This window comes from Rhinichthys klamathensis, unplaced genomic scaffold, assembly GCF_029890125.1.
Source record: "Rhinichthys klamathensis goyatoka isolate OS25496 unplaced genomic scaffold, OSU_Roscu_1.1 h1tg000269l_1, whole genome shotgun sequence".
Classification (NCBI taxonomy): domain Eukaryota; kingdom Metazoa; phylum Chordata; class Actinopteri; order Cypriniformes; family Leuciscidae; genus Rhinichthys; species Rhinichthys klamathensis.
The window spans coordinates 2,641,076-2,656,246 of NW_026606789.1; positions in this window are offsets into that span (position 1 = coordinate 2,641,076).

Genomic DNA, 15,171 nt, shown 5'->3' on the forward strand with positions numbered 1-15,171 from the left:
TTTTCAGTCCTTATCAGACATGTATGAAAAAATTTAATGGAAAATATTTGTGATTCTTATGCATTTATCCTTTTTTGTTTAACGTAAAAAATAACAGCATGCAGGTTTAATAATAGTATATATAATGGAGTAAATAATTACATAATTTTCATTTTTGAGTGACCTGTCCCTTTAAGAGCATAAAGCAGCCATGCCACTGTGAAAAGTCCCTTTTCTGAATCATGCCTCTATAAAACATTTCAGTTTTTACAGCTTGAAGGAGTGTAGTCTGATGACTGTGCTACTGTGCAAAGTTCCGCTTCTGAATCATACTGGAAAAAAAAAATATCACTGTACATGGTCATAAAAGAATAAAACCAAACTCTGACGTCATTATAAACAAATATTTCCTAGTGGAGCTCATATCAGCCCACCTTATCATTATTTACATTGTTTGGCTAAGGCAAAGTTTTATAAATAAACTTTCAATACAAAAACACAAGCAATGTCCTCATATGCACCTCGCAGCTGCTTGTGATCCAACATTTGTTTCAATTCTCTTCTCTGAAATGGCTAGAAAATACCCCATTAGTTTTTCATAGCAGGCAGATCTTAATTCTTTCTCTTGTCTTTGTTTTGCGAGTGCTGATTGAGAACCTGCTAAAGAGCGGGAGATAGAGGAAAGAGTTGGGAGCTGATGTGAACAGGCCTGCTTCCTGTTACAGAATTATTCGCAGCCTTCTGCGGTTCACAGCTCTTCCCATCGGCTAGACATCACAACGCCTAGCCAGACACCACAACATGCTGTTTTTCTGCTATTTTCACTCCGTTGACCACAAGCTGTAATTTAGCTGCATTAATCCATGCGAAAGAGTGTGGCGGAGGGGATGGCGTGGGCAGGACGTGCTTTGTGTCCCTCACCCTTGCTCGGCGGGAAGATGTCTGGTTTCCCCTGCTCTGGGTTTGGAGCTGCTGGATATGACCAGGCTCTTGTGAAATGAACTACTGTATGCTGAGCCACTTAGCTGTTTCTGTATGCGTAGTTCACTGAGGTCTGAAAAATCATGAGATCATTTTTTTTTGACAAAGTCTGCTAACAGTCTTCACTCTCAAGAATGTTTTGTTGTATCAAAACAGGCCCGAAGTAAATGGTTCATGGTTTTACTGATTAACCCAAGCTGGTCCCTGCTGGGAGATGCTGTAATTGCACCATATAGAGTGAATTCAGGTAGAGTGGGACATCAGGTTGAGTGGGACACCAATCACAACAATAATTACTGTGTTGTAGCTGAATGTCTACTCTATTGGATATGAAATAAAGGTTGTGATGGGTGTGACATCACAGATGTGGTCAGGTTGTTATTTTTCAAATTGCTTGACTCCTGGGACCTCACGGTAAGCCACCCGGCAAGTGTAAATCTATTGTAGAATAATAAGGTTGATAATTCCGTCACTTATGATGTAACAATAAAACTTTAGCTTTTACAGACATTTATACTGTATGTGTATTAGAGATTAATAACAATGAGCATCTAAATGTTAAAAATATTTATGAAAATTAGATTCACAGCACTGTCCCACTCAACCTGACAGTGTTAGGTTCAGTGGGACAGTGCATTTCAGGTTGAGTGGGACAGTTTTAGGGCTAATGCTAGCAAACACAGTGCAGCCATTTCATGAACAAAAGATAACATTTTAAAGTTATAAGTAATATTTGATTGATTATATATCTAACTGTAAATATAAGTATTGTTTTATCGGATCATGCAGCATTATCACTGAAATATACTCTCAGAACCATAATCAAAAGCCCATCTAGATGGCGTCTAAATATAAAGTGGCTACATAACCCTGATTTTCTGGATTTTGTTGGAAATCAAATTGACATATTTTTTGAGTTTAATACAAACCAGACGTCCGCTTCAATACGATGGGAGGCATTTAAGGCCTATATTAGGGGGCAAATTATCAGCTTTACTAGTTCTAAGACAAACAGATCTGCCCTTAAATCTGCCCTCAGTTCAGGATACTCCTGAACTGAGACATAAACTTTTGCTACTTAAAGCAGAATTTAATGACATCTCTACTAATAAAGCTGCGGCTAATATAACTAGGCTAAAACAAACATATTATGACCAAGGAGAAAAGGCTGGGAGGTTATTGGCATGGCGAATTAAGACTCAACAAAATGAAGGGGGATTAACAAGATAGCAACTATAGATGGACAGAACACCACGATCCCAACTGAAATTAATAATGCTTTTAGAAAATATTATGAAGATCTTTATAAATCGACACCCCTGCAGAATACCCATCATTATAAAACATTTATGGACAAGATCCAGATACAGTCATTGTCTGAGGAAGACTCCAAAGTATTGGATCAACCAATTGAAGTAACAGATCTGAATACAGCCATTAATTGTATGAATAGTGGGAAAGCACCAGGTCCCGATGGTCTACCTATAGACATCTATAAGATCTTTCGTGACAAATTGATAACCCCAATGATTGACATGATAAATGAATCATTCAATATTGGAGAACTTCCCTCTTCCTTGCGTTCAGCCCTCATAACTTTAATTCCTAAGCCAGGGAAAGATCCTACGAAATGTGGATCTTACAGGCCCATTAGTCTTTTAAATTCTGACACAAAGATAATTGCTAAAGTTTTAGCCAGTAGACTTGATAAGTATTTACCTTTACTGATTGATCCTGATCAAAATGGCTTTGTAAAAGGTAGACAAGGTTTTCATAATATACGGCGTGTGTTAAATGTCATACACTCAACAAAAGGAGTCTCGGATACAGCTTTACTTTCTTTAGATGCCGAGAAGGCTTTTGATAGAGTGGAGTGGGACTATCTTTTTTATACACTCTCTTATTTTGGTATCGGTCCGTATTTTATAAAATGGATACAAATTTTATATTCAAAACCCACAGCAGAGATATTGACTAATAATATAATTTCTAAATCTTTTCCACTTTCTCGAGGCACACGTCAGGGATGCCCCCTTTCGCCGCTCCTTTTTACATTGGCTATTGAGCCTTTGGCTATTGCAGTACGAAGAAGTGGAGACATATCAGGGATTACAATTGGCGGTCTTGAAAATAAAATAGCTTTATATGCTGATGACATTATATTATTTCTATCCAATTTAAGTACATCTGTGCCTTCTTTATTGTGCCTAATTAAATCATTTGGATCCTTTTCAGGTTATAAAGTGAATGAGTCAAAATCTATGATCCTATTTCTAAAAGAAACGGAACGTCTCACACCTCCCTTCCAGACCCCCTTTAAAAATGCTCATGAAGATTTTAAATATCTTGGTGGTATTAATATCACCGCAGACATAAAGAATTTGGTTACCAGTAATTATAATTATACAACTAAATTAATCACTGAATCAATTAATAAATGGTCATCCCTACCAATTTCTCAGATTGGACGTATTAATATATTAAAAATGAATGTTCTCCCAAAATTCTTATATTTATTTCAATCAATCCCTCTGCCCCCACCACATAATTTTTTCTGTAATATGAAGAAGCTGTTTACCAATTTTATTTGGGCAAATCGACGTCCCAGGCTGAGGCTCTCTCTTTTGTATTTACCATATGAAAGGGGAGGGTTGCAGTTGCCTAATCTTAAGTGGTACTACTGGGCAGCTCAGCTGAGAGCAGCAATGTTTTGGTTTGCAAATGATAATTCTATCCCTTGGATACGGATTGAGGCGAGTACAACTAAAAAATTGCCTTTGAACCTGTATCTGTATTCAGCACCCCTGCCCAAACTGAAAAAAGCCACTTCCAACCCCTTTGTTAAAAATACTATTGTGGTATGGTATGAAGTTTTGAAACATATTGGACAGATTCCACAATTATCACAATTTACCCCTATTTGGGGAAACACTATGTTTACACCGGGGACACATGATGGTGGTTTTAAAATCTGGGCATCAAAAGGTTTGAACAAGGTGGCAGATTTATTTAACAATGAAACTATGCTCAGTTTTCAGGAATTAAGACACAAGTTTGATTTGCCTAAAACCCATTTTTTTTTAAATATCTTCAAATTAGGAATTTTATCAATAAAACACAGCATCTTTCTCTTCTCTTACCAGAGCTGTCCCCTTTAGAAAGAATTACTTTTAAACCACCTTAATGGTGCTAGGCAAGTTTCCTTGTTTTATAAACTGATCTCCACTAACTGTAAAGAAAATACGGAGAAAAAGCGTTTGGCTTGGTGTCAAGATATAAGTGAGAATATAACAGAAGATGAATGGCAGAGTATCTGCTTAAAGGCCCAAACCCAGACAATTAATACCAGGTTTAAACTTCTGCAGTACAAGTGGATAATGAGAGTATACATAACTCCAGAATTGCTTCATAAATTTAATCCCAACATCCCCAATCAATGTATAAAATGCAACTTAGAGATAGGAACTTTATACCATTGCTTATGGAAGTGCCCTCAAGTTCAACTTTATTGGGAAAAGGTTTTGGACTTTTTGTCACTGGTGGTGAAACAGAATGTCCCCAAATGTCCTAAACTTTGTATATTTAATATTTTCCCTGTAACTTGCACTCTAACTAACTCTAATAAGAAAATGTTGACCTTCTGTTTATTACAAGCAAAACTTGTAGTTGCTCGTCATTGGAAAAACACAGAAACCCCTAATTTTAAACAATGGTTACAAGAATTGTCAGGCTGTTTGGCTTTGGAGAAACTCACATATATTGTTAAAGGAAAATCTGGAAAGTTTTTCAAAGTATGGAACCCCTTTATAGAATTTTTGAAGGAAGCTAAACCAAATAGTTTATTTTCGGTGTAGCCAGGAATAACATTTACCATGTTATGATATTAATGTACCATTGTCTTGACATATGTATAGTATAGATGTTGTCTTTTTTTTATTTTATTTTTATATAAATGTTATAAAATCAATAAATACAATGTTGAAAAAAGAAGAAGTTATAAGTAATAATAATGTGTCTGAATATAAAATTTTAGGTTGGTAACTTCAATATACACAAGATGGCACCCATACAGAGAGGAGAGGGACAGTCAGAGAGAGACAGAAGAAAGCGATAGGACAGAACAGGGCAATACAGAAAAGGAAAAGACAGCAAAGTAAGAAAGGAAGAAAACTAAACCAGTGGAGTGAAGAGAGAATGGCAGGGGCTATTGAAGAATATGAGCAGGAGGTGACTGAAGGACATAAACCAAAATTAAGGTTTTTAGCCAGGGCTTGGAACATCCCAAAAACAACACTGTAAAGGCGAGTGAAAGGGCTGGTAAATGGCTACCGCCATGCCTCAGGTAAGTGCCCCCTGCCCTCAGCTCAGGCTGAGAGGGAATTGGCTAGCCTTGTTAAACTGTTAGCTGAAAGGGGGTTCCCCCTGGAACGCAGTGATATACGGAGTATTGCGTTCCAGTACGCAAAAATTAATGGCATCCCTGTTTTTTTAAGCAGACAAAAAGAAACCAAAAACAACCAAAGTGCGTAAGCCTGCTGGTGTCCGCCCCAAAAAGCTACCGTTCCTCCCCTACAAACAGTTCAGGGAACACTTCATTGGAATTGGGGTTGTATTTCTCATGTTCATTTTAACCATAAAATAGTGTCCCACTTTCCCTAACAAAGTGTCCCACTCAACGTGATTGCTTCCAGTTTGGTGAAGAGGGTGCCAGATGGTGTTTAAAGATGAACAGTTTGTTAATAAATACATAAATTGGGAAAATTTCACCATAGTGGCCTTCATTACAATCTATTTAAACAAAACACATACAATTATAAAACATTCTAACTGATTTAGGTTGTTTAAAATGCAATTTACCAAAAATTGTCCCACTTCACCTGCAAAAAAAGTGTCTTTCTCCATTGAATGCCGTTCAAAAGCCATGCAGTGTTGGGTAAAATTACTTATAAAAGTAAGGCATTACAGTATTGTGTTAGGCTACTCTCTAAAAAGCAACTATGTTACTTGGTTAATGTTTATTTATGGAAAGTAATGTTACGTTACTTTTTTTGCGTTACTTGCTTGTTTGTTTTTAAAAACAATATATAAAAAAAATATTTTTTTGTCAAATGTATATGCCCTTGAAAAGGCAAATGTAAAGGCACCGAAAGTGAAATGAATAAGCTTCAGGCTGAAAGAAATGCACATTAATGTATGTACAGTAGAGGGCGCAGCTCAAACAAACCAGCTGTGCTGCCATTTTGGATCGTAGAATAAGACGCAGGAGAAGAAAGGCTGCAACCGAAATCGCATAAGTCCTTACTATATACAGATAATGTCATATAGTAGGTGAAAAACAGTAGGCTATGTGACAAAAGAAGTCACATAGCCTACTTTTATAAAGTGTGTATAAAATTCACAGTAGTCATAAAGGAGTAGGCAAAAAGTATCCGAATTACCTATACTTCTTCCGGCAAGATTCTGAAGTGTGCATATTATCATTACGATGGACACTTTACAATCCCTTAATGAGGCCACGGAGAAGACAGTGAATGGCAGTGAATCGGCTTAACTGACGCTGGTAGGTCACATGATAATGACAGCATGGCGGATGTAGTACGTCCAGATTACATTCATACAACATACTCATTCTATAGTATGTATAATATATACTTTTTCAGTGGTCGTGAAGTAATTACTTATTCAAAATAAGAACCTACTATATGTAAATACTACATGGTAAACAATCAGACTGCTGTATTCCAGCTAATTCTGTAAATGTTTTATGTATTACACATAAGGGTTACTTTTTTGGCGTAAGTAATTATAATGGTGCAATGCTCAATATGTGTAGTCTATGCAAATTAGGGCTAATTTACACTACAACTAGGCTACGTTGTAACGCACAGATGCTGCATAAATGGGAAGACTAGGGCTAGCTTTCTTGATGTATTATAGTCCTCCTTTGCTCAGATCGGAAGCAATGATGTAATTTATCAGAGTTCTGATCAATGCCTAGGGATTGTTCAGTTTAATCTTCTGTAATATCCTTCCTATGATATGTAATCTGAGCGCAATTTTGCCTCAGTCTACTCACAAGCGCTTGATATTGAAAATCCTGATCTGGTGTAACTCACGTTTTACTGAGGGCCAATGATAGTAATCCTAGACAGAAGGACTATGTTTTTCAAAGGTGTGGACAGATATGGGTGTAACATGATACGCATGCAGGTGGGTGCCTGTAAGGCCTCTTAATGGGTTTGGCAGCAATAGTTAAAGCTTGGTCGTATTTGAGATGGTTATGATTAGCTTTCCTAAACTGCTTTTGATTTTTCACTTGAACTAGTAACTCTCTAACTGCTGTCATTTTAAGGGCTTGTTTTGCAATTTTGTTATAGAACTGGAGAAAATTGACTAAATACCGCACAAAGCAAAAGGCACAGAACAAAAATAAAATATAAAATAAAATATATTAGATCTGTGAAGAAAAGTTCAGCTTGTTGTAGGATTTATTGATTGTGTCGACATGATCAGTCTTAAACTCACCCTATAGTCACACTATGAAGTTCAGTCCTGAACCTTGACAGTAATTCCATAAATTAAAATGTAATATGAAAGACATATTCAGCAGACATTATAATTGATTTAGAGAAGGCACTTTTAGGTTTATCACATATCTGTCATTGTCATTATGAGCTGCCAAGGTTTATTCATAACTTCTTTTGATTAATGGATAGAATTATTGGGTTTTATTGAAAACAAACTGGTTTAATACTCTTATGTCAAATGGCAGATATGGAGAAGTGAATTTTACTATGGTGCAAAGAACAGTTATCTCATAGCTTCGTTGTACTGCGTCATTCATTATGGCGTGGACTGTGTCATTCATTATGAGTGGTCCAGACATTATCTGACAGTCATTGCAGTTGCAGTCATTTATCCTTCAGTCCAAGATAATTCAATCATATGACCAGGCTAAATCTAGACATCTTTGAAAATCACATGATTGTAATGAAACTCTAGAACTTGCAGAATAAATAGTCAGCATGAGCATGAGGAAACAAATGTAGTCATAGTATTATGCAATATATATTGCATAAACCAAAATGCATCTTTTTATGTGTCTTAAGTATGCATATAGCATGTTTAATGTTATGTATTATGTATAATGTTTTGTATTCACAATACCACACCAGGGATTTTGAGTTGTTAGAAAGGGAAAATTCAAACCTTATACTTAAAACATTTGTCACCTATTACAGGTACACAATTAAATGCACTTCTGGGTTTCTGAGGGTAACGCATTGAAATGATGTATACAGATTATTATCCATAAACAACAGCTGAAGGTGGAACATTCCCACCTTAAATGTTAGTGTATTGTTCTTATGATTTACGACTTAGACTTTATCGTTTTTAATGTTATGTATAAAAACTTGTGTCTATGTTGTGTCTCTTATAGGTACAGTTAATTTTGATATGACTGCCTATAAAATTCAGTCACAATGTCAGCCTGTATTCATGGCTGTAAAACTCTTAAATGTAATATCACTCTGGCTGTTCAAGGTTTCTTTGGTTCATTGAACTCAATCCTTTGGCACAGTTATTTGATTGGGTGGATTAATTGCAAACACAGGATATGATATGACACAATAAAATGCCTCAGAGTAGCATAGCCTCCAAAAAATGTATACCTTTTACACATGTATAACACACAGTAAAATAAGGACCTATCAAGTATATCAAAAGTGTGAAAAAATCCCATGCACGACACAATGTAAAAGAGCTGGCGTCAAAATGAAAAAAGAAGTTTAAAGTCAACTCTTTTGACTGGCAAACATTGGTCATGTTTTATATTCTGATTCAGTCTTTTGCTGAAACTGTTGGAAAATATTGTAAATTAACTTTAATCAATCTTTAACTTAATCAATGTAATATGCATTTCTGTGGCCTATAAGCTTGTGTAACAAAAACAAGGCAGGCTGATTCTTGGAAACGGTAGCTTTTCCAGATAACAGCTGCGTCTGCTGTGTACTCTAAGGGGCAGTTTACACAACACCGTTTTCAACTAAAAACGCAAACTTTTGAAAACGAGTTTCAAAGTGCAAGCTTTTGAAAACTATACTGTTATCTTCTCCGTGTAAACTACAAAAACATGAATTTGTGAAATGGTAACGTCATGCGCATGCGTATTGCGTGTTCAGTCTATAGGTGCTTAATGGTTCTTTACAAAGTAACATCGCCAACTACTGGCATGCATAATACAGCGTCTTTATTTTCACGGATCTGTGTGAACGGGCATCGTTTTGACAATAATGTCTGTATGCGAAAAAATGTTTTTGTACATTGCTGTTGTGTAAATGTACCGTTAGTGGAATCCCTGCTACAAGTCAAAAAGACTTCAGGCTTTATTGAAATGAGTTAATTTAGGATTTACGTTCAAACTTCCCCAATGCTCCTGGTCATGACTTCGGGACCTTTGAGCAATTCAGAGTTGACTAATACTCGTCTTAATTAAGGATACATGTTGTATTTACCTTATTGCTTATCTGCCGATATTAGTGATTTTCTTTTTATGTCAGTACTTTTTATTTTTAATTTATTCAGACAAAATAATATATATGTATTTGTATATATTTCTTAGTATTTAATCGTAGAATTTATTTTAATATGAATAAAAAATATATCAAATAGAATTAATGTTTTTATTTCCATGCAAAAGTAATGTTAAAGTAACCTCAGTACCCAAAAGTGCTGCAATTTTAAGTTAGAACAGTGGTTTCTTTTGTTTGTTTTGAGTTTGGAGATACATGATACAAAAAAGGGATTGAGTGGAACTCTAGCTCATCGTTCCAGTGATAAGTTGAAAAAATGACCTATGACCTTTTTGTATTCATAAACAAGTGACAGAACATCATATGGTCAGGGGAATTTTTTAGAGCTGATATGTTGTGCGGCAGGAGATGGTAAACAAATAATGACCTCAGGAAAAAAAGGAACTGAGAAGAAGAAGTTCTTTCTGTTGTGTTTAATAGGCATTAGAGTAAACAGCCTAATTTAATTTAATTTAATGAGCAATTTTTGGCTAAGGCCAAGAAAACACATTTGTACACTTTCAGACAAACACGCAATTGAACTGGTGAAAATGGGGTCTGGGTTTTAGACTTCCCGTTCACAAACTTCAAGGACATTTTCTGTGAATGATTTTAAAAAGATGACTCCACATTCAGGATACAGTTGTTTTCTTTTACGGGATGAATAGTCCCCCGGCCTCACACAATAGTGTTTTTTGTTGTTCCATGTGGCCACATGGAACCATGTACAGAGCCATGGGTTCACACAAAAGTTGGACAAAAGCTATTTTATTCAAGTGGAGGGGAAAATAAAGATCAGCACATTATTTACAGGATGACAGTAAATGTTTGTGAATAGAGGCTATTGTGATGGTAATTCATTCAAGGGTATATGTGGCCAAGGTGAGATCGTGTTTCTGAGAGAGAATAGAGGGCGTCACTGCAAATAGGATCAGGGTTCACTGCAGAGGGGAACACAGTCTACTTTGAATGTGCAGAATAAGGCTTAAACAACATTAAAGGACTAGTAAGAAATGAAAGCTCTGTCATCATATTAATGTTGTTCCAAACCTGTATGACTTTCTATTGTGGAAGACAAAAGATGAATCTTTGAAGAACATCCACTAACTAGACTTTCCTTATGAAATTGAATGAGGAATGGAGCCGTTTAATCCCAAAATAACAAAAAAATAACTATCGTTAAAGTAGCCCATACATGTGAGCTGCATTTCAAAGTCTTTTGACAGGAACAAACCAAAATGTAAGTCACAATTACCTTCTTCAGGCTTTACGATACTTAAGCTGTTCATGAACACTTTGGATTTATGGACAAAAGCATAGTCAGGTTAATTCCCACCATTATGACCGCATTGCCTTGACACCGTCTTTAATGAAGCTTGCAGACAAGATTTAGTAAAATGATAGACTAATTCATTATGTTAAGGAGTAGAATGTTAAGGACATTTTTATGAGAAACAAGAGGTTTTTCTTTTAGGAGCATTGTTTCCCAGAAGGCCTGCTGTGGTTTGGCGGCTAGCTACGAATGAAATGGGCTTTCCCTTCTCTGAGCTCCCGCTGAACTGCACTCTGAAGAACCCTCCTGCTGGGACTATGTCAATATGATCTTTTTGAGAACAGTTTATGCTGTTACTAAAACTAATGCATTTTGAACTTTTTGGGATCATTTAGCGATAAAGATATAGAACCTTCACAATGCTAACTGGTGTTTTGAGAGCTACTTTAATCTGTAGTTACTAAACTGTAGCTTCTTATAAGCTAGGTGTTTATGATTTAAAGTAGTTAAATTACAGGACAGTCCCTTTAAGGCAGCCATTTTGGTTACAAGCCGCCCAGTGATATGAGTTTACTAATTAATAGTTAATAATATTTTACCCCCACCTGTGGTACTACAAATTTTATTTTAGTTAAAAATCTAATAACATGAAAACTATTCTAGACACATTCAACTTTTGTTTCACAGAAAAAAATTACACAGTCCTTAAGGGGGGCGTTTCCCCCCACGTCTACCCTATAACTCTTTAACAAACACTATTTTAAAATCCCTGGGAATAATGAAAACAAATACTTCCGGAACCTTGCACTCTATAGAACATACTTTTTTAACGTTCATCAAAGAAGTACCTACTCGGAGAGTATGCGATTTTGGATGCAGCCATTTTCTGAGCAAGTAGAGTACAACTTTTTGCCTCCTTACCCATAATGTCTCTATAATCAAGCTAATCTTTTGAAAAAGTAGTTATGAGCTACTAACAAGAAGGTAGATAACTACTATGAGACAACTTATATTTAAAAGTTGGGTTGCTATACAATTATAATTTCAGTATAAAAGACAAGCAATACCATTATATTGCATACTATATTAAATACTGAAATATAGATACTGGTTATCCTATTGTCCTTAAATTTAGTTAGTTACCCCTCAACACTGATGCTGACATTGTGCATTGGTGCAGTCAGTGAATATCACAGAAATGACTATGACCTATACTGTAAAATTGTTCAACAGTACTTTGCTTACGCAGCAGCAAACTTATCATGCTATTTATTATGACAGCATCACATCATAACAGTCATCTGACAGTAAGTGTCAGCACAGGGTCAACGGTATTATCCCTGGCCCAACTGAATAAACAGGGCACTCGGTTCCATGCTGGTGCAGCTAGCTCTCATGCTAGAGCCGCTATTATCATGGCATGCTCCATTGCTAACTGGAAACATTATTCTGCTGTAACAGCAAACTCCAGAGGCTTGTCAAACTGGTTGTTTAACAAGCAGGTGGTGAGGTCCTTCTCTCCTAAACCTCATTCTGTTTGAGTCTCAGCCCCACTTACGTTTCCCAGCAACCCAGAACCACAGCCACCAAACATGTCCTGCATACTTGAAAAAATAAATAAAAAGAAAGCGGCCTCAATTTATGTGAAGGGATTACGACAGTCGGAAAACTGTCTGCGACACTCCGTAAGTGGACAAAAGAGCTCATAGCAACATGTTCAGCAATTCCAAGCCCATTTTTGCCCAGAAAATGACATAGTAACATGCCGGTCCCACTGAAATATATGTGATCATTAATGACTTAAACTCCTCCTACTTCTGGGCTGATCTGAGGAGTCACAGGAAAGAGTGTCTGTGAGAATTTTTGATGATACACGATTTGCCAAGTTGGAAGCGATGTTTGAAGGCTTGTGTTGATTTGAAACTTTGTGGAAAAACTGATCTGTAAGACAGACAATGTCATATAATATAGGCTACCCATTTCCTATATAGAGAAAGCAGAAAGCAAAGCTGCAGTAAATTATAGTGAATCGTTTTGTTTTGGCTTCTTCCATGTTATGTTTCCAAATTTAATGCATGATATCTCGTAACAAATCTCTGACTCTGAGGTACTCAAGAGGACTTAAAGACAGCATCATTTACTGGAGGCCACATGAGCGGATCACTGTCTGCACTCCCATTGGTAGTTGCTCTTGCTGTTCATTAAAATAAAGCTTAAATCCACAAAGGTTGCTGGTATCATGAACATGTGATGAGTGATTCCATTAGCTGAAGGTACTTTTATTGAGTACTCTATAGGGGATTATCACGCTGATACGTAGTACTTCCGCATTCAGTGATCTTTGTGTGCACTGCCACTTCCGTTGAATCACCGATCACTCTGGCGAACTGATGACGGACTACACTAAGTTTATTTATACGGCATCCCTGGTAAATTAGTCTGATTCACTAAAGTGCCGGCTACAAACAAACGTGCTACCTTGTTTTATTTTAAAGTTTGGACCTTAATCCCGGCGAACCGCTTTAATCCACTTCTTCCTTATACTCAATTCAGTAGGGAATCCATGAGAACTTAAGTAGGGTTAGCGTTGTTGGTTAGATTTACAAAGTGGAACAGAGCAGTGACATCTAGCCATCGTTTCAGCCATTGTTGAACTGCGTCGGAAGTGCACAAAGTTGACAAATCCCGCCCATGAAACCCGGAAGCGTGATGATCCCCTATTCAGTGCCTGATATCACTTTGGCTGCATCCAAAATCACGCAAGTAATTACTTCACGACTGTGGATCCGGATGTACTACATCTTATCTATCACGTGACCTACCAGCATACCAGTTGCGTCACTTCACAACCACAACTCCTCTCCCGTGGCCTCATTGGATATTAAAGTGTCCATCAGATGTACACCTCAGTATCTCGACGGAAGTAGCTAGTCATCCATTTGGACATACTCTTTTCACATACACTCTAAAAAATGCTGGGTTGTTTTTTAACCCAGAATGCTGGGTTGAGTCTGTTGGGTAATTTTGTTGGGTTATTTTACCATATTTTAAACACCTTTGGGTAGTTTTAATTTTCCAGTGGTTGGGTTAAATCTGCTGGGTCGTAACGCTGGGTTGTTTCTGCCCAGCTGGGTTGTTTCACGAGTTTCGCGCCTCGGAGATGTTCAAATTCGCTCCCAGCTGTCATTTTGAGAGGACAAAGGGGCAAAGGCAAAGCAGCTGGGTGAAACTGTTTTGAGGTAAGTTTATATAATGTTTTTTTTCTAATTAATAATTATTTTAAATATACAGTTCATGATTATGTACCACACGGAACCCATTAAATATGTGAATATCTGAAACAGAGGAAAGAGTCGTTTCTGTCACTGACAAGCGAATTGAACAAAGTGAGTCGAGTCACTCAAAACAAAACAATTGAGTAATATCACTCACTGCTCTTATGTAAAACTGTAAAACGCATGCAATTGTCCATACCGACATGTAAAAGACATAACAAGTGCGTAAAATGTTGTGGGACCGCAGGTTCAAATAAACCGGTTCACCAATTTTGAAACAAAATGATTCCAAGAAATGAATCGACTTATCAGCACCGCGAAAACTTTCAAAGCGCGCGCATGCTCAGTGCCGTGGGTTGGACCAGTGAGGTGATTTGATGTGTGGTACAAAAAGTATTTTTACATACATAAATTTGTTTTTGGTGAGTGATGTAATTCAAAATGTCGTTTTTTTCTAGACAGAAAAGCATGGATACATTTGTGAGGGAAACTCGAGTGGCAGTTAGCCAGTCTTATCGACAAGTTTAACGGTAAGTTCATGTTTATTATACACGTTTGCAGCTTTTACATATAATTGACTGCCTGTGATAATCAACTCAACCTCGCGTAACTTAACGTAGCCTATATAACGTTACATTTGATCCGTATGTTATAGGTAGCTCAAGGCTGCCAACCTCTGAGTTTAGCAATTTAAAAGCTTGTGATTCGATTCCGATCTTGATTCAATGTCGATTCATTTGGATAAATATCAGATGTAGTAGCTTCATGTAAACAAATTTAAAGGAAAAAATCTCTCAACTAATGCTAAAAACATAAAGGGAGCACTGCTAGCTGGTATAGTATGGACTATGTTATAGGGGTTAATCTCCATTTGTGTTACACAGAAGAAAGAAAGTCATATACATCACATCTGGGGTGGAATGAGGGCTAGTAAATGATGAGAGATTTAAATTTGTGGGTGGAGAATTACTTTATTAATCTATTTCATTTATTCAACTTTAGTTAGTGTGTTATGTTGCTGTTTGTGCATAAAAAATATCTGCAAGGTTAGTTGTTTTAGATCTTCAAAATTATACAACATAAAAGGCAA